At 43.7% G+C, this 22,945-nt stretch overlaps 1 protein-coding gene and 1 long non-coding RNA gene across 3 annotated transcripts in view; one reads left to right on the top strand and one right to left on the bottom strand.

The window, feature by feature from the left end:
- Window positions 1-4,681: 4,681 nt before the first annotated feature.
- LOC122463660 lies at window positions 4,682-22,429 on the bottom strand. Its single transcript, XR_006287236.1, has 3 exons — window positions 22,419-22,429; window positions 20,176-20,178; window positions 4,682-4,812 (listed from the first exon to the last, which is right to left on the bottom strand). It is a non-coding gene; the product is annotated as an uncharacterized LOC122463660 (long non-coding RNA).
- LOC114018365 (butyrophilin subfamily 1 member A1) overlaps window positions 6,865-22,945 on the top strand; it is a 187,874-nt gene continuing 171,793 nt past the window's right edge. Inside the window, exons 1-2 of one of the 2 annotated variants that reach the window (XM_043534746.1) lie at window positions 6,865-6,963; window positions 7,190-7,311. The gene's annotated coding sequence lies outside the window, so the exon portion shown is untranslated. Of the gene's footprint in view, window positions 6,964-7,136; window positions 7,312-22,945 lie in introns of those variants that run through there. The other variant, XM_043534745.1, reaches the window with a different exon arrangement.

The raw sequence follows: 22,945 nt of genomic DNA, 5'->3' as shown, positions 1-22,945 counted from the left end.
TACAGAAATAAAACTGAATACAGATAAAATCTCACCGTCAGAGATGTTCCAATAAGTTTCTTTCACAGACTGGATGCCTTCCTAGTCTGGGCACAATCCTTTCCCCGGTACAGCCCTTGTTCCAGCTCAGGTGGTAGCTAGGGGATTTCTCATGATGGCCGCCCCCTTTGTTCTGTTCCACCCATTTATATATCTTTTGCATAAGGCGGAAATCCTTTATCCATCTGGGGTCCCACCCTCCTTCTCAATGGAAAAACACCAGGTTAAAGATGGATTTCAGTTCAGGTGACGTGATCACATGTCACTGTCAGACTTCATTACCCACTTGCCAACACACACGTATACAGGAAGACTCCCAAGTAAAATAGAGCCATCTACAGTCAATTGTCCTAGTTAATGGGAGCCATTAAGATTCCAAACCACCATTAATGGCCCACACTTTGCATAACTACAATAGGACCTCAGAGTTATATTTCATATTTCTAGTTTCAGGTACAAGAATGATATATTCACACAAATATAATGACCACACTCAGTAGAGTATAAGCTTTGTAATGATACCTTACAAGAGACCTTTTGCATGAAGTATATTCCAGTTACATTATATTCACACTCATTAGCATATTTTTATAAAATCATATAGAGTGCAACGTCACAATGTTCAATGAAATTCTGCAAGCCAGTGCTGCATCAGACAATAAGCACATGGCCTGGAGGGTAAACACTGCTGACAGAAAGAGCAGAAAGGAGAAAGAACCAGGAGTCCCAGCGAAAAAGGGAGAGGAAGATGCACCAGGGCTTCTCCAGCAGTGAAACACAGAGGCTGCAGACTCTTGTGGACCTACAGATTCAATGATACTGGGCTCGCCTCCCTTTGCAGTCCATGGAGAACTCCACTGTAGCACCTCCCCATACCCCCTCAATGTTCCATGGGGTATCAGGAGCTGCAGAGCTACCCCTATCACTCCACCCCATGGGACATTAATAGGGTGACCATATATTCCGTTTTGGCTGGGACAGTCCCTTTTTAAGCCCTGTCCTGGCCATCCTGACTTTTGGGGGAAAGTGGGCATTAGTCCCATTTGCTCTTGCCAGTTTGATCAGTTAGCAAGAGAAAATGGGACAAATACCCAATTTTATCAAAAAAGTGGGATGCGGAGGAATGTGCAGGGGGTGAGTGGCAATGCCAGCCCCAGGGCAGGGCAGGGAGGGGGGCTCAGTTCAGCCCGCTGTGTGAGGGAGTGGGAGGGCTTGGGCTAGCCCCACACGGTGTCCCATTTTCCCTTTGGGAAATATGATCACCCTAGACATTAAGGACAAGCATAGCTTCACATACACTGACCTGTGAATGCCACAGTTTTAGTATGTGTAGGTAAAATGGACACGGATGTTCTTTGCCCTTGAAAAGTTCCATTCTATTATTTTATTAAGTTTTTAATGTATTTGCTTTCATATTGCAGATTTTTTTCTTTTCACTAATTTTGTTACTGAATAAATGCTGTTATTTGGAACATAATTCATCTTTATTGGTTCACAGTATAGGCTGCAACTTGCCTAGCAGTTCTGAAAGCACCCACTTGCTTAATGTACAGTGTGACACAATTCATAGGATCAGTGACACAGTGTAATAATCATAAAGGTACAGCAAGTGCCTCAAAAATAATAGGTACAGTGACAGTGTTCTATTTATACACCAAGCACTACACAATTCCTAACACATCCCAAAACAGCAGAGATAGGTACAGCACAGCACAGTACAATACCATGAATCACTGTGGCTCACTATCAAAGTGCTTCTTCAAAGTGTCTCTGAGCTGTATTGCTCCACCCTGAGCTTTTTTAATAGCCCTTGTGTCTGGCTGCTCAAACTCAGTAGACAGCCTCCACCCCCCTCCCTGATGGCAACTTGCCCCCTTTGCTTCACAGCTATTATGCAGGACACAGCAGGCAGCTATAACCATTGGGATATTTTTCTCACTGAGAGACAATCTTGTGAGTAAACCACGACAGCATCTCTTCAATCTATCAAAAACTCATTTGGCTGTCATTCTGCACCTGCTGAACTGGTAGCTGAATCTTTCTTTGGGGATGTCAAGGTAGCCAGAGTACAGGTTTATGACCCAGGGGAGCCAGGGGTAGGCTGGGTCCCCCAGGATCACCACTGGCATTTCAACATTGCCAGTGGTAATCCACAAGTTGGGAAAGATAGTCTCTGCTTGTAGCTTTCTGAAAATTCCTGGGTTTTCAAAGATGTGAGTATCAATTACAATTACAGACCGGTAAGTCTAACATCAGTACTGGGCAAATTAGTAGAAACAATAGTAAAGAATAAAATTGTCAGACACATAGAAGAACATAAATTGTTGGGAAAAAATCAACATGGTTTCTGTAAAGGGAAATCATGTCTTACTAATCTATTAGAGTTCTTTGAAGGGGTCAGCAAACATGTGGACAAGGGGGATCCAGTGGACATAGTATATTTAGATTTCCAGAAAGCCTTTGACAAGGTGCTTCACCAAAGGCTCTTATGTAAATTAAATTGTCATGGGATAAGAGGGAAGATCCTCTCATGGATTGAGAACTGGTTAAAAGACAGGGAATAAATGGTAAATTTTCAGTATGGAGAGGGGTAACTAGTGGTGTTCCCCAAGGGTCAGTCCTAGGACCAATCCTATTCAACTTATTCATAAATGATCTGGAGAAAGGGGTAAACAGTGAGGTGGCAAAGTTTGCAGACGATACTAAACTGATCAAGATAGTTAAGAAAGCAGACTGTGAAGAACTTCAAAAAGATCTCACAAAACTAAGTGATTGGGCAACAAAATGGCAAATGAAATTTAATGTGGATAAATGTAAAGTAATGCACATTGGAAAAAATAACCCCGACTATACATACAATATGATGGGGGCTAATTTAGCTACAACTAATCAGGAAAGAGATCTTGGAGTCATCGTGGATAGTTCTCTGAAGACGTCCACGTGGTGCACAACGGCAGTGAAAAAAGCGAACAGGATGTTAGGAATCATTAAAAAAGGGAGAGAGAGTAAGATGGAGAATATCTTATTCCCCTTATATAAATCCATGGTACTCCCACATCTTGAATACTGCGTACAGATGTGGTCTCCTCAAAAAAATATACTGGCATTAGAAAAGGTTCAGAGAAGGGCAACTGAAATGGTTAGGGGTTTGGAACAGGTCCCATATGAGGAGAGATTAAAGAGGCTAGGGCTTTTCAGCTTGGAAAAAAGGAGACTAAGGGGGGATATGATAGAGGTATATAAAATCATGAGTGGGGTGGAGAAAGTGAATAAGGAAAAGTTATTGACTTGTTCCCATAATATAAGAACTAGGGGCCACCAAATGAAATTAATGGGCAGCAGGTTTAAAACGAATAAAAGGAAGTTGTTCTTCACTCAGCGCACACTCAACCTGTGGAACTCCTTGCCTGAGGAGGTTGTGAAGGTTAGGACTATAACAGGGTTTAAAAGAGAACCAGATAAATTCATGGAGGTTAAGTCCATTAATGGCTATTAGCCAGGATGGGTAAGGAATGGTGTCCCTAGCCTCTATTTGTCAGAGGGTGGAGATGGATAGCAGGAGAGAGATCACTTGATCATTACCTGTTAGGTTCACTCCCTCCGGGGCACCTGGCATTGGCCACTGTCTGCAGACAGGATGCTGGGCTGGATGGACCTTTGGTCTGACCTGGTATGGCCATTCTTGTGTTCTTATGTTCTTATGTTCATGCACCTTTCCTAACCAGCCCACGTTGATATCAGTGAAGTGTCCCCAGTGATCCACCAATGTTTGCATATCCATGGAAAAGTAGCCCTTTCTCTTGGTGTACTCTGGGGCCAGGTGGATTTATGCCAAAATAGGGGTATGTGTGCCCTATATCACCTCACCACATTTCAGAAACCCTGTTGCTACAAATCCATCCGCGATTTCCTGCACATTGCCTAGAATCACAGTCCTCCATAACAGGAGATGATTAATGGCCCTTGAATTGTTTTTTGCTATGTTCTTCAGCAACTTGTCCATGAAGAACTTGTCCATGAAGAAATAATTGTTGCAGTACTTCCTGGAGGTCTGCAAATGCAGGATAATTGTGTGTCCTGTATTTGCAATGTTCATGGGAATGGTGCAGACTTCTGTAGGATCCATACGTCTGTCAGAGATGGCAGACACAGAAAAGCGCCACACAAGTTTGTGGGATTTTTTAAAACAACGTGTGAAAATTATGGGATGTGGATGGATTTAGGGGATGAAGAAGTTGCATGCTGGGAATTTGACCCCAAGCTCCCAGAGGTCCCTGCCTGACTCATTTCTACCCCCACAACACATATGAAAAGTTCCCAAAAGGCATTACGTCAGACAGCGTGACGTGTGGCACACTGGGGTACCTACGCATGGTGCGCTGCACTCTGCATTGACACAAGCCCTCCTGGTGAGTATAAGCCGTGCACAGAAGATACATTAACGGTGGTGGTTATGTGCTGACATAACTTTCATTAACCGAAGTTTGTAATGTAGACATGGATATAGGGCAACAGAAAGGGGCTGTTCAGAAGGGGAGATATAAACAAAGTGTTTCCTGCATCAGTTTCATTATATGATAACTATATGATCTGTAAATTGTAAATAATTTTCACACAGAGAGCTCTGGGACATTGGCATGAGAACATAAGAACAGCCATAAAGGGTCAGACCAATGGTCCATCTAGCCCAGTATCCTGTCTCCCAAAGATAACCAATGCCAGGTGCTTCAGAGGGAATCAATAGAACAGGATAATTATTGAGTGATTCCTCCCCTGTTGTCAGGTCCCAGCTTCTTGCAGTCAGAGTCTAGGGGTTGCATCCCTGATTGTACTGGCTAATAGCCATTGGTGGACCTATCCAGGAACTTATCTAATTCTTTTTTTTGATCCCTGTTATAGTTTTTGCCTTCACAACATCCCCTGGAAATAAGATCCACAGGTTGACTGTGTGTTGTGTGAAGAACTACTTTCTTATATTTGTTTTAAACCTTCTGCCTATTAATTTCTCTAAGTGGCCCCTGCTTCTTGTGAAGGGGTAAATTATCACTGCACCATTTCCAATTCTAATGTATCTGTTTTGAGATGAGGTGACCAGAACGGTATCCAACGTGTGGGTGTACCGTGGATTGATATTTCAGCATTATGATACTTCCTGTCCTGGTCCGGTCCCAAGATAGGGATATGTGTTCCATCTATCGTCCCACCCAGTTAGGGAATCCCATTGCAGCAAAGCCATCCACTATGACCCGCACATTTCCCAGAGTCACTACCCTTGATAGCAGCAGCTCAGTGATTGCGTTGGCTACTTGGATCACAGCAGCCCCCACAGTAGATTTGCCCACTCCAAATTGATTCCGGGCTGACCAGTAGCTGTCTGGCATTGCAAGCTTCCAGAGGGCTATTGCCACTTGCTTGTGAACTGTGAGGGCTGCTCTCATCTTGGTATTCTTGCGCTTCAGGGCAGGGGAAAACAAGTCACAAAGTTCCATGAAAGTGCCCTTACACATGCGAAAGTTTCGCAGCCACTGGGAATCATCCCAGACCTGCAACACTACGCAGTCCCACCAGGTGGCGCTTGTTTTCTGGGCCCAGAATCAGCTTTCCACAGCATGAGCCTGCCCCATTGCCACCAGGATGTCCAAATTGCCTAGGTCCATACTTTGAGAGAAGTCTGTGTCCAAGTCCTCATCACTCTCGTCACCATGCTGCTGAAGCCTCCTCGCCTGCTTTTGCAGGTTCTGGTTCTGCACATACTGCAGGATAATGTGCGAGGTGTTTACAATGCTCATAACTGCCGCAGTGATCTGAGCGGGCTCCATGCTTGCCGTGGTATGGTGTCTGCAGGAGAGCAGGAGAGCAGAGTTGCAGTGGAAGCGGTGGCTGACGAAGGATGCCACGAGAATAGATATTTATAGACAACAACGAGAGGACCTGCGAGGTGGATTCATGAGAGTAGGAGAGCAGAGTTGCAGCGGAAGTGGTGGAGGATGACTGTTAGCACCGCGCACATTTTCTGAGGAAGAATGCACGTACCCGGGAGCCCATGACAAACAACATGGAGAAATTCGCTATTGAGACAATAGCAGCAGAGCAGAGTTGCAGCGCAAGCGGTGAATGAGGACGGTTAGCAGTCCTACTGCACCGTCTGCTGAAAGCGGTATGGGGTCTGCATGGAAAAAGGGCGCGAAACGATTGTCTGCCGTTGCTTTCACAGAGGGAAGCGCGACTGACGACATGTACCCAAAACCACCCGCGACAATGTTTTTGCCCCATCAGGCATTGGGAGCTTAACCCAGAATTCCAATGCGTGGCGGAGACTGCAGGAACTGTGAGATAGCTACCCACAGTGCATCGCTCCGTAAGTCGATGCTAGCCAGGGTAGTGAGGATGCACTCTGCCAACTTAATGCGCTTAATGTGGACATACACAATGGACTAAAAATCAACTTCTATAATATCAAGCTAATTTCATAGTGTAGACATACCCTTACTATCTATCCCTTTCCTGAGGGTGCCTAACATTCTGTTAACATTTTTTGACTGCTGCTGCACACTGAGCAGATGTTTTAAGAGAACTCTTCATGAAGACTCTTTCAATGTAAGTACAAAAATTTCAGCAAACTGAAATTTCCTCATGGAAAATGTTGATTTTGAGGAAACCCCATTTTTTCTGAATTGTTACCATTTTATTTGGTTTAGATCAAATGTACCTTCACACTTAAAGAGCGAGGTCACATAACAACCACACTGTTTAGGTGGGATGGTATTAAAATTAAAAATTGTCACTTTAAATTCTACTGCGTTTCCTGGTCCTGCTTGCAAGAGTGGGCTCTGAGTGGAAGTGTGCAATATGGATCTTCGGCAATCAGTCTACTATCGGGACAGTCTGGATCAAGATGGGTTGAGTTGTGCCTCTCTGCCTTAGGTAGCAGTCTGCTGGATCTATTTCTGTGTTTTCTTGTTGAGTGTTAAGTGTCTGGATTCAAAGATATAGAGTGGTGTTAAGTTGCAACCATCTAGCAAGAGTAGGGTTTCTTTCTAACTCTGTGTATGTGTGTTGTGAGCATAACAGGGAGAGTCTTGCTCTTTGAACCTTTGCACTTTTTTGCATACCAGCTGCAGTGAGTGAAACTTGCACTTTGATTTTCCAGAGGGGAGACAGGTTTCTGTTTCAGAGAAAGAGAGAAGAGAGTGACTTCCGATCAATGCTCTTACTCAACGGGATATTCCAGAAGGCACTCACAGGGTCTGTGATTATCTTCAAAGTGAAAATGTGAGTCAATTTGCATACTTTTTTTCTAAATAAGGCTTTGTTCCATTGCTACAAATTGTAAGTTTTGTTGTTGAATTTCCTATCTTATAGCGTTATTCTATCAGCACATCGATCAGCAAAAGGATGGTATTTATGAAAAAATGAGTATGATCAAAGAGGCAATTAAGTCTAATAAAACTTTAATAATGAGTAACTTCAACAACCCTCAAACTGGCCAAATTTCAGATGTGACAAGCTTTAGAGTACAAAAGAGGAGAGACAATTCTCGTACTGCCCAGAGTAACACACACATGCAACAAAGGTAGCAGGTAGATAAAGGGTAAAATAGCATGTTGAAACAGCCAGGTTCACAATGATAATTGACCTGAACTGATTCCTTCAGAAAATAGAAATCAAGCTCAAGCAAAGACAATGTCGTAAAGGAACATAAAATATGTCAGATAAAATATCCTCTATGTGCAGATTATTCAGTAATGGCTATTACAGGGCTCTTGCACCTTGTCAGATCCAACATGGCAATTGCTATTTTCCTGTGTCTCCTTGACAGTGTTTAGCTTTTTTCCTTGTCCTGATAATAAATAACAACATCAACTATTTTTTCAGGAGTATCTCAAGTATTCTTGCCATCACACCCACTGAGGGCTAGACGTGGTTAAAACACATCCTCCATCTTAGGTCGCAAACGTCACTTTCTACCTTTTTCTCCATATCTGATTATAAATAGGTGGATTCTTAAGATGTACGTTCATTTCGGATTTTCTGTCAATTTGCTTAATTTACTTGTTTATTTTCTGTTTGTCCAATTAAAGGTCTGTTGGGAACATCAGCCTGTCAACAAGAACTAGGTGATTTTATTTTTTCAGGTCAACTGAAACAGTTGGCGCACTTAGGTTGAACTTGGTGAATAGCTTTTGCTGAAAAAAATGGTATAAAAATTACTGAAAAAGTTGAAAGGTTTTGTTTTGACTTTTTGTAAATGAAACATTTTAACCTTTCATTTCAAAATGCTCTTTCATGTAAATATTTGCTAATTTAATTAAACCAAAACACAAAAAGGTAAAACACTCAAAAAACAAAAAATATTCACCCAGTTCTGCTATTAATTGCAGATATTAAAAATCACAGAAATATCTGTACAGTGCCATCTCATTTAGAGAATGATTTAAATTAAAATAACAATTTTTTACGATAGCAGTGCTATAGGTGTGTTTGACATTGTATAGAAACCAAAGAAAAATAAGACCTCTGTCCTGATCAGGGCAAACAATCCACAGTTGTTTTGAAAACCTAAAATAAATGTTCTCTGTTAGTAAGTAGCCCATATAGAGAAGAAGCAGGACCGGAGTGATGCTGTACATTTCTCTTCACTCAAAAAAGGCTACATAAGGCTCATGATCACAACTTTTATTTGACCACTTGAAGAAAGAGTGAATGATTGTTATTGATATAAATAATATGAAACATGCAAACCACAGTATTTTCATCCTTCAGATTTCTCCTTCAAAAAAACTCAGGGGTGGTTCAGCATCCAGGGAGCCGAAATCACAATTATATAATTGTTTCCTAATGTTCCACATGCCCCCGCCCACACCCAAGTGTTTGTTTTGTTCTCTTGCTTCATACGTAGAGTATAGACCTGTTTGGTATTTTATTTTATTAAATACATGTGTACGCTGCCTAGCCCTTTCAGGCTGTTGCTCGGTTGCACACAGTACAAATAAATAATAATAATGAAAACACTGAAAATTTAAAATATGTAGCAGATAAAAAGTGGGGATTGTGGTATCCCTAATTTATTAAATAATAATAAAATTAATAAATTATTAAGACACGTTAGATTCATAGATTCCAAGCCTGGAAGAGACCGCTGTGTTAATCCAGTCTGAGCACCTGTGTAAACAGGCCAGAGAATTCCACCAGCTGATTCCAGCACTGACTCTAACATGGTTGAGCTGGAGCAGACCTTTTAGAAAGAGACATTCGGATTTGATTTAAAGAAACCAAGGGAGGGAATCCGAGTGATTGGGTCAACTCCCAATACCCCAGAAGGTATGGGCAGCTGTTCCAATGATTAATTACCCTCATTATTCAAAAGCTGTATCTTAGTTCCAGCTTGAATATTTCTGGCTTGAATTTCTAGCAGCTGGTTGCTTTTTATGCCTCTGACTGACAGATTCAAGAGCCACCCAGTGTTAGATATCTTGAGTCTCTCTGTCTCTCTAGGTATTTGTAGACCAGAAACAAGTTCTTTCTTTCTTTCTTTATTTGTTTCTTTATCTATTTGTGTGTGTATATTATGGTAGGGCCTAGGAGCCCTAGTCATGACCAAGTACCGCATTGTGCTAGGTGCCCTGTATTACTTATTAGATGTACCATGGCAGTGCTAGACGCCCCAGTCATGGATTATGACCCCATTGTGCCAGGCCATGTACAAAAAGATGGTCCCTGCCCTCAAGAGGTTACTTTCTAAATAGAGACGACAGACGAGGGGGGAGGGGTAAAGCACACAAGCAGAGGGGAACAAAGAGAGAGTAGCAAATGGTAGTTATTGCTACATTGTTTTTTTGGAGGGGGAGGAGGGTTAGTTAGGCAGAGGATCAGCTAAAGGGCAGAGGGAGGGGACATTGAAGGGAAGAGTGGTGAGGGGGACAGGGCAGGGGAGAAGAGGGCAAGAGGAGCAGTAGCAGATTACCACACAGGCCAACAGCGCCCATGCCCAGGGGCCCCAGTCAATTTGGGGGACCTCGCAGGCCAGCATTCTGTCCCCGCCCCCTGCTCCTCCTCTCCCCCTCTCCCCAGATATTGCCCTGCCACCTTGCTCCTCCTCTTCCCCCTGAGGCCTGTCCCCCTGGCCAGACTGGACACTGGAGTTGTGGTAGGGTGAACATATTCCCCCGCCCTGCACGGAGCTGCCCTCCTGCCGCTTTCTCCCCCCTCCATCTCCCACACGGAGCTGCCCCCCCCAAGCCACTCTCTCCTCTCCCCTCCATCTCCTGTGCGAAGCCGCCCCCCGCCCCCGAACTCCTCTCTCCTCTCCCCTCACTCCCGCATAGCTCTGCCCCCCCCGCCTCTCTCTACCCGCCTCCACCTGCCTTGTGGATCTGGCCCCCTTAGCCCTTCTCCCCCCTCCCCATTTTACACATGGGTGTAGTGAAACACACAGAGGTTAAGTGAATTCCTACAATCAAGCACAGAGTAAATATAGTATCACTTCTAATTAGAGAACTCAAGCGTCCTGACTCCCAGTCCCCAACACTTACAAACAGACAATACTGTTTTAATGAAAACCCTCATGTTTCAGCTATTACAATATTTGGCACTTAGGCAGAGTTCTCTGGCATAATGCTGTATTATTTCTACAGACAACTGCAGCTGTCCAAACTCACTCACCTGAAACTGCAAGCTCCAGTACCACTGTCACAAGTATCAGCAGGGTTATTAATTCAAAACCAAACAATTTATTGACAAGGTGACAAGTTTAAGATAGCCACAATTTTAGTGCATTGAACCATTTATTTCCATTCATATTTATTTTTATGCTGCCTTTTTAATTAGTGTTTTAGATTCTTGGACATGTAAAGAGACAAGGTTTCCATCCTGAGCAGCTTACAATCTAGTATTTTTCCAATAAATATATAGCTTATATTCAGTGTTTTTAAACTTCAATCTGCTTTATAAAAGCTAAATAATTAATCCTCATGCCTTGCTGGGAGATAAGTAAGTAAAAATCATTTTATAATGTGGTAACTCAGAGAATGCAAAGTTATGAAACAAGCAAAGATCCCCTAGCAAGGAGGAGAACTCATTTTTCTGGCTCCATGGCCTGTGCTCAGATGCTCTGACTACATAAGCTTCTCAAACAACTTAAAAAGGAAAAATTACATATCGTATCTAAGTTAAATAGGAATAATTGAAGTATTTTAAATCATAACATGTTTTTCTTTATCAAACCATTTACAATCAGATAGGCAGTTCTAAGTCATTTAAAACAATAAAGGCAGTAAAATAAAGTGCAGCAACTGTGTATGGTTCCTTTGTTGTCTTCACTAAATAGGTGGTTTTCCCCCATAGCTGTTTTTTTAAAAAAGACTTTTCCAGCCAGCCCAGTTGTCATAAATGTAAAGGGAAGGGTAACCACCTTTCTGTATACAGGCTATAAAATCCCTCCTGGCCAGAGGCAAAATCCATTCACCTGTAAAGGGTTAAGAAGCTCAGGTAGCCTCGCTGACACCTGACCAACATCACCAATGAGGGGGCAAGATTCTTTCAAATCTGGAGGTAGGGAAAGAGGCTTTTGTCTGTCTGTGTGTTGCTTTTGCAGGGAACAGATCAGGAATGCAAGCCTTACAACTCCTGTAAAGTTAGTAAGTAATCTAGCTAGAAAATGCGTTAGATTTTCTTTTGTTTAATGGCTTGTGTCATAAATATAAAGGGAAGGGTAAACACCTTTAAATCCCTCCTGGCAAGAGGAAAAACCCTTTCACCTGTAAAGGGTTAAGAAGATAGGATAACCTCGCTGGCACCTGACCAAAGTGACCAATGAGGAGACAAGATACTTTCAAAGCTGGAGGGTGGGGGAGAAACAAATGTTCTTTTGCTAGGAACAGAAAAGAATGGAGTCTTAGAACGTAGTAAGTAATCTAGCTAGATATGCATTAGATTCTGTTTTGTTTAAATGGCTGATAAAATAAGCTGTGCTGAATGGAATGTATATTCCTGTTTTTGTGTCTTTTTGTAACTTAAGGTTTTGCCTAGAGGGATGCTCTATGTTTTGAATCTGATTACCCTGTAAAGTATTTACCATCCTGATTTTACAGAGGTGATTCTTTTACCTTTTCTTTAAATAAAATTCTTCTTTTAAGAACCTGATTGATTTTTCATTGTTCTTAAGATCCAAGGGTTTGGGTCTGTGGTCACCTGTACCAATTGGTGAGGATATTATTATCAAGCCTTCCCCAGGAAAGGGGTTGTAGGGCTTGGGGGGATATTTTGCGGGAAGACATCTCCAAGTGGGCTTTTTCCCTGTTCTTTGTTTAAAACGCTTGGTGGTGGCAGCATACTGTTCAAGGACAAGGCAAAGTTTGTACCTTGGGGAAGTTTTTAACTTAAGCTGGTAAGAATAGGCTTAGAGGGTCTTTCATGCAGGTCCCCACATCTGTACCCTAGAGTTCAGTGTAGGGAAGGAACCGTGACACCAGTACATTATATATAAGCTATCTAGGCTTTTATCTGCTCCCCTCTCACCCTCACTCAGATTCATTCCTTCCCTATTTGAATGGGCCTTTTAGACAGCCAAAATTTCCCCTCTCTTTTATTTGTAAACAGACCTTCCCTTCTAGGGACCCCCAAGCCCCTCTTTCCCCCCTCCCCACGTGGAGCTGCCCCCCAAGCCCCTTTTTCACAAAACTGGGCATTTGTCCCATTTGCTCTTGCCAACTATGATGGACAAATTACCAGTTTTGAAAAAAAAAAGTCAGGACGTCTGGAGCAGGGCTTAAAAAGGGGACTGTCCTCACCAAAATGGGGTGTATGGTCACCCTAGACTGTACTAAGAGCTGCCCAGGGACCCTGGGCAGCGGTGGGGAGCCTGTCCTGGGTGAGGAACTGGGGTGCCAGAGAGCAGCCCTTGGCCCAAGTCCCTGCCCCCCAGGTCGTGCCATCTAGGACAGGTGGAGGGTCCAGGGCTCCCCACAGGAGCCCAGACTCTCTGGGCAGCTCTTACCATGGCCTGGCTTGAGGCCAGGCCAGGAGGCAGGGCCATGGGGGGAAGGCAAGGAGCAGTGGGAGGGGCCCCATGGCGGGAGTGTGGGGGGCCCAAATGTTCTTTGTGCCCAGGGATCCAATAAATCTTAATCAGCCTCTGAAGAGGAGTAATGCTGAGGGGAAGAAACTAGGACACTTTGATAACCTACATAGACAGCACTGCTTTATTCTCTCACTGTAAAGTAAGTTTTCCAGACCCTGAATCATTCTTGTCACTCTCCTCTTGAATCGCTACCAATTTTTCAACATCCTTTACAAAGTGTGGACACCAGAACTGTGTCTAGTAGTAGTCTTACCAGTGCCACATATGAAGGTTATGTTAGTGTTTATTTTTTATATATCGATACCTAGATCTTGATATAGGTAGGTAGATATATGTATAATGATTCCATGGGTACTTAGCAAAATTTACTGCATGAGCAATTCCTATTACAGGAAAACAGGTATGTGTAGATTTAGATTGACATTTATTGCAGATATGGTATATGGCTTCCATGTCCTATTTTCTGTAACTGCCCTTCTAAAGTTCACACAAACCTTTGAGGTATATAGGCAATAAAACAGGCTGTTCTTAAGGTTAAATAATAAACCATATCAGGCAAAATACTTGTAGCTGATAAGAACTGGCACAGTTATAAAGCCCAGGTCTGACCACACAAAACAGAGCATAGCCCTTTATGGGCAAAGTCTGCTGTCTGTTCTGCAGTAACTGAGGAAACTCTCTGCACTGGAACTAGGTGCAATCCCTTTGGGTCTAGGACCGGGTGTGGGGAGAAGGAAGAGCACAAGCAATCGATCTTCTTATTGCCCTGTGTAGCAGTGGGGCAAAATGTCCCTTTGCAAACAACTGTTTATAAATGAATTGACACTTACTGTCTTTCTCCTGGACCTCTCCTTCCTTATCTACCAAGTTACCTATATGGCTTCCACCATTGTAATACCTGATCATGTCCCAAATATTTAAAAATAGAAACAGCTATTCTCTTCCTTCTTTCCCAGCCTGTAGTATGACTCGATTTTAGGGATATTTATTTTTTCTGCATGTGTATGTGTGAGGGTTTGTTCTGTGTCTCAATGTGCATGAAGAATTTCTGGTGGAAAATCTATGGAAAAGAAAGGAGCTTTATATTTAGTGAGGTCTGTGCTCATTCTTGTCTTCTGTCAGTATGAGTTCTATACCCTAGGTCTGGCTCCCACGGAAATGCTCTCTGCTGAGCTCATGAGGCTTCCTCTGTCTGTTGATACTTTCACAGTTCCATTACAGCAGAGCAGTATTGGTTGGTCATTGTGATAGAGAGAGAGAGGAACTTTCTATTGTGTTCTACTCAGTTTTCGATACTAAACCCAACACCCAAGTATCTGTGAACGATGGGTACGATAGAGGGTTGCATGGAGGCCTTGCGTATCATAGAATCATCGAAAATCAGGTTTGGAAGAGACCTCAGGAGGCCGTCTAGACCAACCCCTGCTCAAAGTAGAACCAACACCAACTAATTCATCCCAGCTAGGATGTTGTCAAGCCGGCCTTAAAAACCTCTAAGGATGAAGATTCCACTACCTCCCTAGGTAACCCATTCCAGTGTAGAAAGAATAGTAAATATGGCAGGTGACCAGCTTGGCTTAACAGTGAAATCCTTGCTGATATTAAACAGAAAAAAGAAGCTTACAAGAAGTGGAAGCTTAGACAAATGACCAGGGAAGAGTATAAAAATATTGCTTAGGCATGCAGGAGTGATATCAGGAAGGCCAAATTACACTTGGATTTGCAGCTAGCAAGGGATGTTAAGAGTAACAAGAAGGGTTTCTGTAGGTATGTTAGCAACAAGGAGAAGTTCAAGGAAAGTGTGGGCCCCTTACTGAATGGGGGAGGCAACCTAGTGACAGAGGATGTGGGAAAAGCTAACTCAATGCTTTTTTTGCCTCTATCTTCACGAACAAGGTCAGCTCGCAGACTACGGCACTGGGCAGCACAGTATGGGGAGGAGTGACCAGCCCTCTGTGGAGAAAATAGTGGTTCAGGACTATTTAGAAAAGCTGGACGAGCACAAGTCCATGGGGCCAGGTGCACTGCATCTGAGGGTGCTAAAGGAGTTGGCAGATGTGATTGCAGAGCTATTGGCCATTATCTCTGAAAACTCATGGGGATTGGGCGAGATCTCGCATGACTGGAAAAAGGCTAATGTAGTGCCCATCTTTAAAAAAGGGAAGAAGGAGGATCCAGGAAACTACAGGCCAGTCAGCCTCACCTTAGTCCCTGGAAAAATAATGGAGCCGGTCCTCAAGGAATCATTTTTGAAGCACTTTGAGGAGAGGAAAGTGATCAGGAACAGTCAGCATGGATTCACCAAGGGCAAGTCATGCCTGATTAACCTAATTGCCTTCTCTGATGAGATAACTGTCTCCGTGGACGAGGGGAAAGCTGTGGATGTGTTATTCCTTGACTTTAGCAAAGCTTTTGATATGGTCTCCCACAATATTCTTATCAGCAAGTTAAAGAAGTATGGGCTGGATGAATGGACTATAAGGTGGATAGAAAGCTGGCTAGATTGATGGGCTCACCGAGTCGTGATCAATGGCTCCATGTCTAGTTGGCAGCTGGTATCAAGCAGAGTGCCCCAAGGGTCGGTCCTGGGGCCGGTTTCGTTTAACATCTTCATTAATGATCTGGAGAATAGTGTGGATTGCACTCTCAACAAGTTTGCAGATGACACTAAACTGGGAGGAGTGGTAGATACGCTGGAGGGTAGGGATAGGATACAGAGGGACCTAGACAAATTAGAGGATTGGGCGAAAAGAAATCTGATGAGGTTCAACAAGGACAAGTGCAGAGTCCTGCACTTAGGACGGAAGAATCCCATGCACCGCTACAGACTAGGGACCGAATGGCTAGGCAGCAGTTCTGCAGAAAAGGACCTAGGGGTTACAGTGGACGAGAAGCTGGATATGAGTCAACAGTGTTATTAGGTTTCCTCCCCCATTCAGTAAGGGTCCTACACTTTCCCTTACCATCTTTTTGTTGCTAACATACCTGTAGAAACACTTTCTGTTACCTTTCTTGTCTGTTGCTAGCTGCAATTCCAATAGCAGTTTGGCCTTCCTGATTGTGACAGGTTGAATCACAGAAACCCCCTGGGGAGCTGCCACCTGATGTACCAAGACTACTTCTTCCCCTGCTCTCTTTTCTTCCTTTTGTCAGGATCCTGAACTCAACCATCTCATGCGCACTGCTGCCCAGGTTGCCACCCACTTCTACCTCCCTTACCAATTCTTCCCTGTTTGTGAGCAGCAGGTCAAGAGGAGTATGGCCCTTGGTTGGTTCCTCCAGCACTTGTACCAGGAAGTTGTACTCAACAGTCTCCAAAAACTTCCTGGATTGTCTGTGCACTTCTGTATTGTTCTCCCAGCAGATGTCAGGGTGACTGAAGTCCCCCATGAGAATCAGGGCCTGTGATCTGGAAACTTCTGTTAGTTGTTCAAAGAAAGCCTTGTCTACCTCATCCTCCTGGTCTGGTGGTCTATAGCAGTTGCCCACCATGACATCACCCTTGTTGCTCTTGCCTCTAAACTTAACCTAAAGACTGTCAACAGCTTTTTTTCCAGTTTCATACCGGAGCTCTGAGCAGTCATACTGCTCTCTTACATACAGTGCAACTCCTCCACCTTTTCTCCCTCGCCTGTCTTTCTTTAACAGTTTATACCCATCCATGACAATGATCCAGTTATGTGAGTTACCCCACCAAGTCTCTGTTATTCCAATCACATCATAGTTCCTTGACTGTGCCAGGACTTCCAGTTCTTCCTGCTTGTCTCCCAGGCTCCTTGTGTTTGTGTACATGCACCTAAGATAACTGGTCAGACCTGCTGGAAAATCACAGTGAGGTGCAGAGGGACTGGAAGGCTGAAACCCTGGTTGGGAGGGAGAGAGATGCACGTCTCTGCCTAAGCAAGGTGATGGCTGGGAGCCTGAAACCTAAGGTTGGTGCCCTCAAGAAGGAGCAGAAGTGTGGGCATGGTCAAAGCTGCAGTTAACCCTGAAACTATGACAACTGGAAGTTCAGGAGTGTTTTAAGGTGTGTGGCTACATTCCTAGCTTTGATGATGTGCAGTAATCAAACCTTGAGGTTACTAATGTATGGATTACAGTGGCCAGGTCTGTGGCTGTAGGATGAGTGTGAAGGGGCAGTCTGTTCCTTAAAGACAGTAGTGCCTAGTGGTCTGCCAATATAAGGTCCAATACAAGGTCTAATATAAGGACCTAAGGGGATATGTATAGAGGGGAAGTGATCCTGGGACTGAATGATGCTTGGTAGGAAATTCCATCACTATATTTTCAAGGTTCAAGGACCAGGAGCCATGCACAGAAGGTGGGGTAAAGTTCCCGATTCATCCAACCAATCAGGAATGAGCAGGAGAATGGGGGACTAGCATATATGCTCCCTCCTCTGTCATAACAAGGCAGACACACAGGAGAAGATGAGGCTGCTGAACCCTTGAGCACTAACTAGGGAAAAGGACCAGCTGAGGGAGCAGCTGGCTAAGGGCCTACAGTGGGCTAAATTACAGCCGTGCTCCTGGAGCAGAACTGGGGATACCTAGTTTAAGGAGAGAGGAAACAACTGCTTGAATTACCCAACCCCAGGAGGAGGGATGTGGGCATCTGCCATAAGTAGAGATACAGAGACTGAGACGTAACCTTCTGGGGACTATGAGCAGAGTTCAGAGGGTGGGCCTCAGAGATATCCCAAAAGCCAAAAGAAGCTTTTGTTTATTTGGGATTTTCATTATGGACTATTTTGCCCTAGGTTTTGTAATAAATTAGCTCCAGGGCAGGTAATATTGAGTCAAGAGGGCCTGACGTGGAGTTATTGGGGCAGGGAGTGCCTGGAATGCCACACTTAGACAGAAGGGGGCCCTGCAAGACAGTCATACCCCATGTCAATGAGATACAATCTTCTGGCCAGTCAGAGATAGGAGCAGGTTATATATTTTGCCACCCAGTAATATTGAGGATGCAGCAGAATGTGTTGCAAGAATTGGGCCCAAAAATGTATCCTACCCATGAACTCAGCTGTAAAATGTGAGTAGAATTTTATAAAGTGTCACAATCACCTATAACAATGAGTGTTGATGGAAAAGGTACAAAAGCAAGACAAAGGCTGAATTAGTGCGAGCGAAAGGCCTACTAATATAATGAAAGAATGGTATTAAGATTATGACTGGTAAACTAGAGTAAAATTCACCATCATGGCTGCAACCCCCACCATCTCCTGGGACCCTGGGTCATCTTCATCTAATCCTAAGAGATGTCCTGACCAAATTGGGCCAGAGAGAGGGACCTAGATTAACTCACCATCTCCACTAGCTCTAATTAAATCCTGAACACCACCTGGGATGTGTAACTCTTGGTCTTTCTCTCTGCCCCCCTCCATGTGTCCTTTTCTTCCTAACTCATTTCTTCTCTATCCCATCCCTCTCCTTTTCCTTTCTGTCTAATAAGAGTCTGGCTTAGCCAGCCCAGACTATATATTTTGCAACACTGCTGTAAAACTGTGACTAGGAAGAGACAGCTAAACACAATGCCCTAAACAGCCTGATGCTAGTACCAGCTTGCCAGGTCTCGGAGTGGCTAATCAGATTGATTGCTGCATCACTGTCTCTCTAGCAGTGAAGCTGCAAGTGAGAGTTTACACCAAAGGCAGACCCTCCATTTTCTATCTTTGCTCTTCTTTACTCTCTCCTTCTCTGTGTGTTTGTCTTGTTTTATCTTCTAGGAAATGGGATCAAACTTTAACTCAACAATGGCTTCAGTCAGTCCAAATAACTTCTTCTCTTTTCTGCAAACGGACAGTTATTACCATCTTTGGTACCATCTCAGAGACTATCAAACAAGGTGTTTTGTTTTTGTTTCTGTTTTTGTTTTCTTCTGAAACTCTCTCCAGCTCCAAGAAGAGAGCTGGTGAAAATGAAAGCTTTATTTAATACTTCACATTTCAAAGGTTTTAACTGTTTTCCTTATTTTTCTGTATCTTTTATAAAAAGCTAAAAAAAATTTAATGGTGTGTTTGTCCTGGTACTAAGCAGTCTGAGGTCTCTCTACAACAAATCCCGAACCTTGTTTTACATTGTTCAGTATTGGACAGTGACTGGGTGATGTTAACACCTTTGACTCTTTGGGCCATTTATTCCATCTAAATTAATACAACAAACTCCAAGGCTGTGAACCAACCTAACAATTGCTAACCAAGAAAGCCCAGGATGGTGGGTCTGTTTCAGACCACCAAATCACACTACAGAATCACAAGAGTTATTTCTTAAGCACCTGTCTGTAACGTATGGAAAGAAAAATTGGGTTGTTACAGGGGACCTCATTTTGGGAGACACATGCTGGAGGTCTTATGCAGAGAGTAGTAAAATATCGTTGGAGTTTCTAAAATATTATAACCCTGTTTTTGACCTCATTGTGTCAGATTAAGATGAAAAAAGCCAAACAATGGAATGGAAATTGGAGGTTGTCTAGGGACCAGTGATCATGATGGCATGACTATATTCATTATGACTAAACACAATGCCCTAAACAGCCCGATGCTAGTACCAGCTTGCCAGGTCTTGGAGTGGCTAATCATAGAATCATAGAATCATAGAATATCAGGGTTGGAAGGGACCCCAGAAGGTCATCTGGTCCAACCCCCTGCTCGAAGCAGGACCAAGTCCCAGTTAAATCATCCCAGCCAGGGCTTTGTCAAGCCTGACCTTAAAAACCTCTAAGGAAGGAGATTCTACCACCTCCCTAGGTAACGCATTCCAGTGTTTCACCACCCTCTTAGTGAAAAAGTTTTTCCTAATATCCAATCTAAACCTCCCCCATTGCAACTTGAGACCATTACTCCTCGTTCTGTCATCTGCTACCATTGAGAACAGTCTAGAGCCATCCTCTTTGGAACCCCCTTTCAGGTAGTTGAAAGCAGCTATCAAATCCCCCCTCATTCTTCTCTTCTGCAGACTAAACAATCCCAGCTCCCTCAGCCTCTCCTCATAAGTCATGTGCTCTAGACCCCTAATCATTTTTGTTGCCCTTCGCTGGACTCTCTCCAATTTATCCACATCCTTCTTGTAGTGTGGGGCCCAAAACTGGACACAGTACTCCAGATGAGGCCTCACCAATGTCGAATAGAGGGGAACGATCACGTCCCTCGATCTGCTCGCTATGCCCCTACTTATACATCCCAAAATGCCATTGGCCTTCTTGGCAACAAGGGCACACTGCTGACTCATATCCAGCTTCTCGTCCACTGTCACCCCTAGGTCCTTTTCCGCAGAACTGCTGCCTAGCCATTCGGTCCCTAGTCTGTAGCGGTGCATTGGATTCTTCCGTCCTAAGTGCAGGACCCTGCACTTATCCTTATTGAACCTCATCAGATTTCTTTTGGCCCAATCCTCCAATTTGTCTAGGTCCTTCTGTATCCTATCCCTCCCCTCCAGCGTATCTACCACTCCTCCCAGTTTAGTATCATCCGCAAATTTGCTGAGAGTGCAATCCACACCATCCTCCAGATCATTTATGAAGATATTGAACAAAACGGGCCCCAGGACCGACCCCTGGGGCACTCCACTTGACACCGGCTGCCAACTAGACATGGAGCCATTGATCACTACCCGTTGAGCCCGACAATCTAGCCAGCTTTCTACCCACCTTATAGTGCATTCATCCATCCTATACTTCCTTAACTTGCTGACAAGAATACTGTGGGAGACCATGTCAAAAGCTTTGCTAAAGTCAAGAAACAATACATCCACTGCTTTCCCTTCATCCACAGAACCAGTAATCTCATCATAAAAGGCGATTAGATTAGTCAGGCATGAGCTTCCCTTGGTGAATCCATGCTGACTGTTCCTGATCACTTTCCTCTCATGTAAGTGCTTCAGGATTGATTCTTTGAGGACCTGCTCTCAGATTGATTGCTGCACCACCGTCTCTCTAGCAGTGAGGCTGCAATCAGTTATACATGTATTTGTTTCTTCACAAGGTCTAATTTTCAAAAGCCGAGGAAAATGGTGAGCAAAAATGTGAATGAAAATTGGGAGTTCTTTAAGAAGAGTTTATAAGATGACCAAAAAGCCATGACTGCACAGTTAAGAGAGAGACCAACATTGCTAAAAGTCCATCCTCACTGTGTGGCAAAATCAAGGCAGCAATTAGAAGTAAAAAGAAACATTTTACAAATGGAAAAAGGGGAAATAGATAGCAATCATTATACATTAGAAGTTGTGAAATGTAGAAAATTGATAAAGACACTAGGGAAAAATTCCCGGTTGGCAGGGCTAAGGACAGCAAAAAGGCATTTTTTAAGTATTCTATAAAGAAAAGAAATCCTAGCAACAGTATAGGTCCATTACTGTATTGAGATGGTAAAAAATTGTTAATGATACAGTAAAAGTGGAAGCCTTCAATAAATACTTATTTCTGTTCTGTATTTAGAAAGAAGAAGGATGACATATTTGTGTCACATGAGGCTGATGAATTCCCTTCCAGATGATTTGTAACTAAGGGGGATATTAAACACCATCTAATAGAGAAAAATGTATTTAAATCAGCAGTCCCAGTAAAACTTGCACACGAGGACCCTAAAAGAGCTCACTGAGCAGATCTCTGGCCTGCTAATGTTAATTTTTAAACAGGAATACTGGGGAAATTCCAGAACATTTGAAAGTGCTAAAGACATGCCAATTTATGAAAAGAGCAAGGGAGATGACCCAATTGACAATAGTCTGCTAAGCCAGACATGAATCCTGGGGAAAATAATGGAAAAGTTGATATGGGATTAAATCAATAAAAAAGTTAAAGGATAAGTTAAAGTTAAGAATATAAATAATACCAGTTGTGACAAAGCTCTGTCCTTGTCTCCATGGGTCCCACATTTCCTGGCAGATTTTGCTAGCCTCAGAGGCTCACCATGACCCTCCACGTAACCCTTCTCTCTCTAGAGACAAGGGTCACAGTCTACTGAGCCATTTTCATCATAAGCCAGTGAGGGAGGTGAGGAGAAGCTATCCTCCCTTGCACAGTCTCTGTCTCCCAGTCTCAGTGATTAATTGGGGGGAGGGGGCAAAGGGGGGAGCCCAGGCCCACTCTCTACTCCAGGCTCCAGCCCAGGGACCCTAATAGTATCAGCTAGGGTAGCTGAACTTTTAGAAACATGACATGTACAATTCCCTGGGCTACTTCCCCACAGCAGCCCCCACTTCCTCAAGCTCCAGTTCACCCTTAGGGCCTCCTTCCTTGTGCCTGCTATGGTGTGTACTGCTCAGTCTCTCCAACAGCACAACTTCCTCCCACAGCTCCTGACATCCACCCCCACCTGACTAACTGGGAGGCTTTTAACTAGTTTCAGCCAGTCCCTGATTGGCTTCAGGTGTCTCAATCAACCTAGCATTCTCCCTGCCTTCTGGAAAGTTCTTAATTGGCCCCAGGTGTCTTAACTGACCTGGAGCAGCTGCTATTTAACTTATCCTGGTACCAGGGATTTGTTTAGCCTGGAGCTAATATATCTATCTCCCACTACTTTTCTATAGCCATCTGGCCTTGCCCCGTCACACAGTCAACATGAATTTATGGAAAATAGGTCTTGTCAAACAAAACTAATTTCATTCTTTGATTAGGCAGATAAGAAAATAAATCAGATTAAAAGTTCCTAGCCTCTGTTTGCCAGAAACTGGGAATGGATGACAGGGGTTGGATCCCTTGATGATTGCCTGTTCTGTTCATTCCTTCTGCGGCTCTGGCATTGGCCACTGTCGGAAGACAGGATACTGGGCTAGATGGACCTTTGGTCTGACCCAGTATGGCCGCTCTTATGTTCTTATGTTTGATGAA

This window comes from Chelonia mydas, chromosome 23, assembly GCF_015237465.2.
Source record: "Chelonia mydas isolate rCheMyd1 chromosome 23, rCheMyd1.pri.v2, whole genome shotgun sequence".
Taxonomy (NCBI): Eukaryota; Metazoa; Chordata; order Testudines; family Cheloniidae; genus Chelonia; species Chelonia mydas.
The sequence above is the reverse complement of the archived record's forward strand: the minus strand, read 5'-3'. Positions and strand labels throughout refer to the sequence as shown.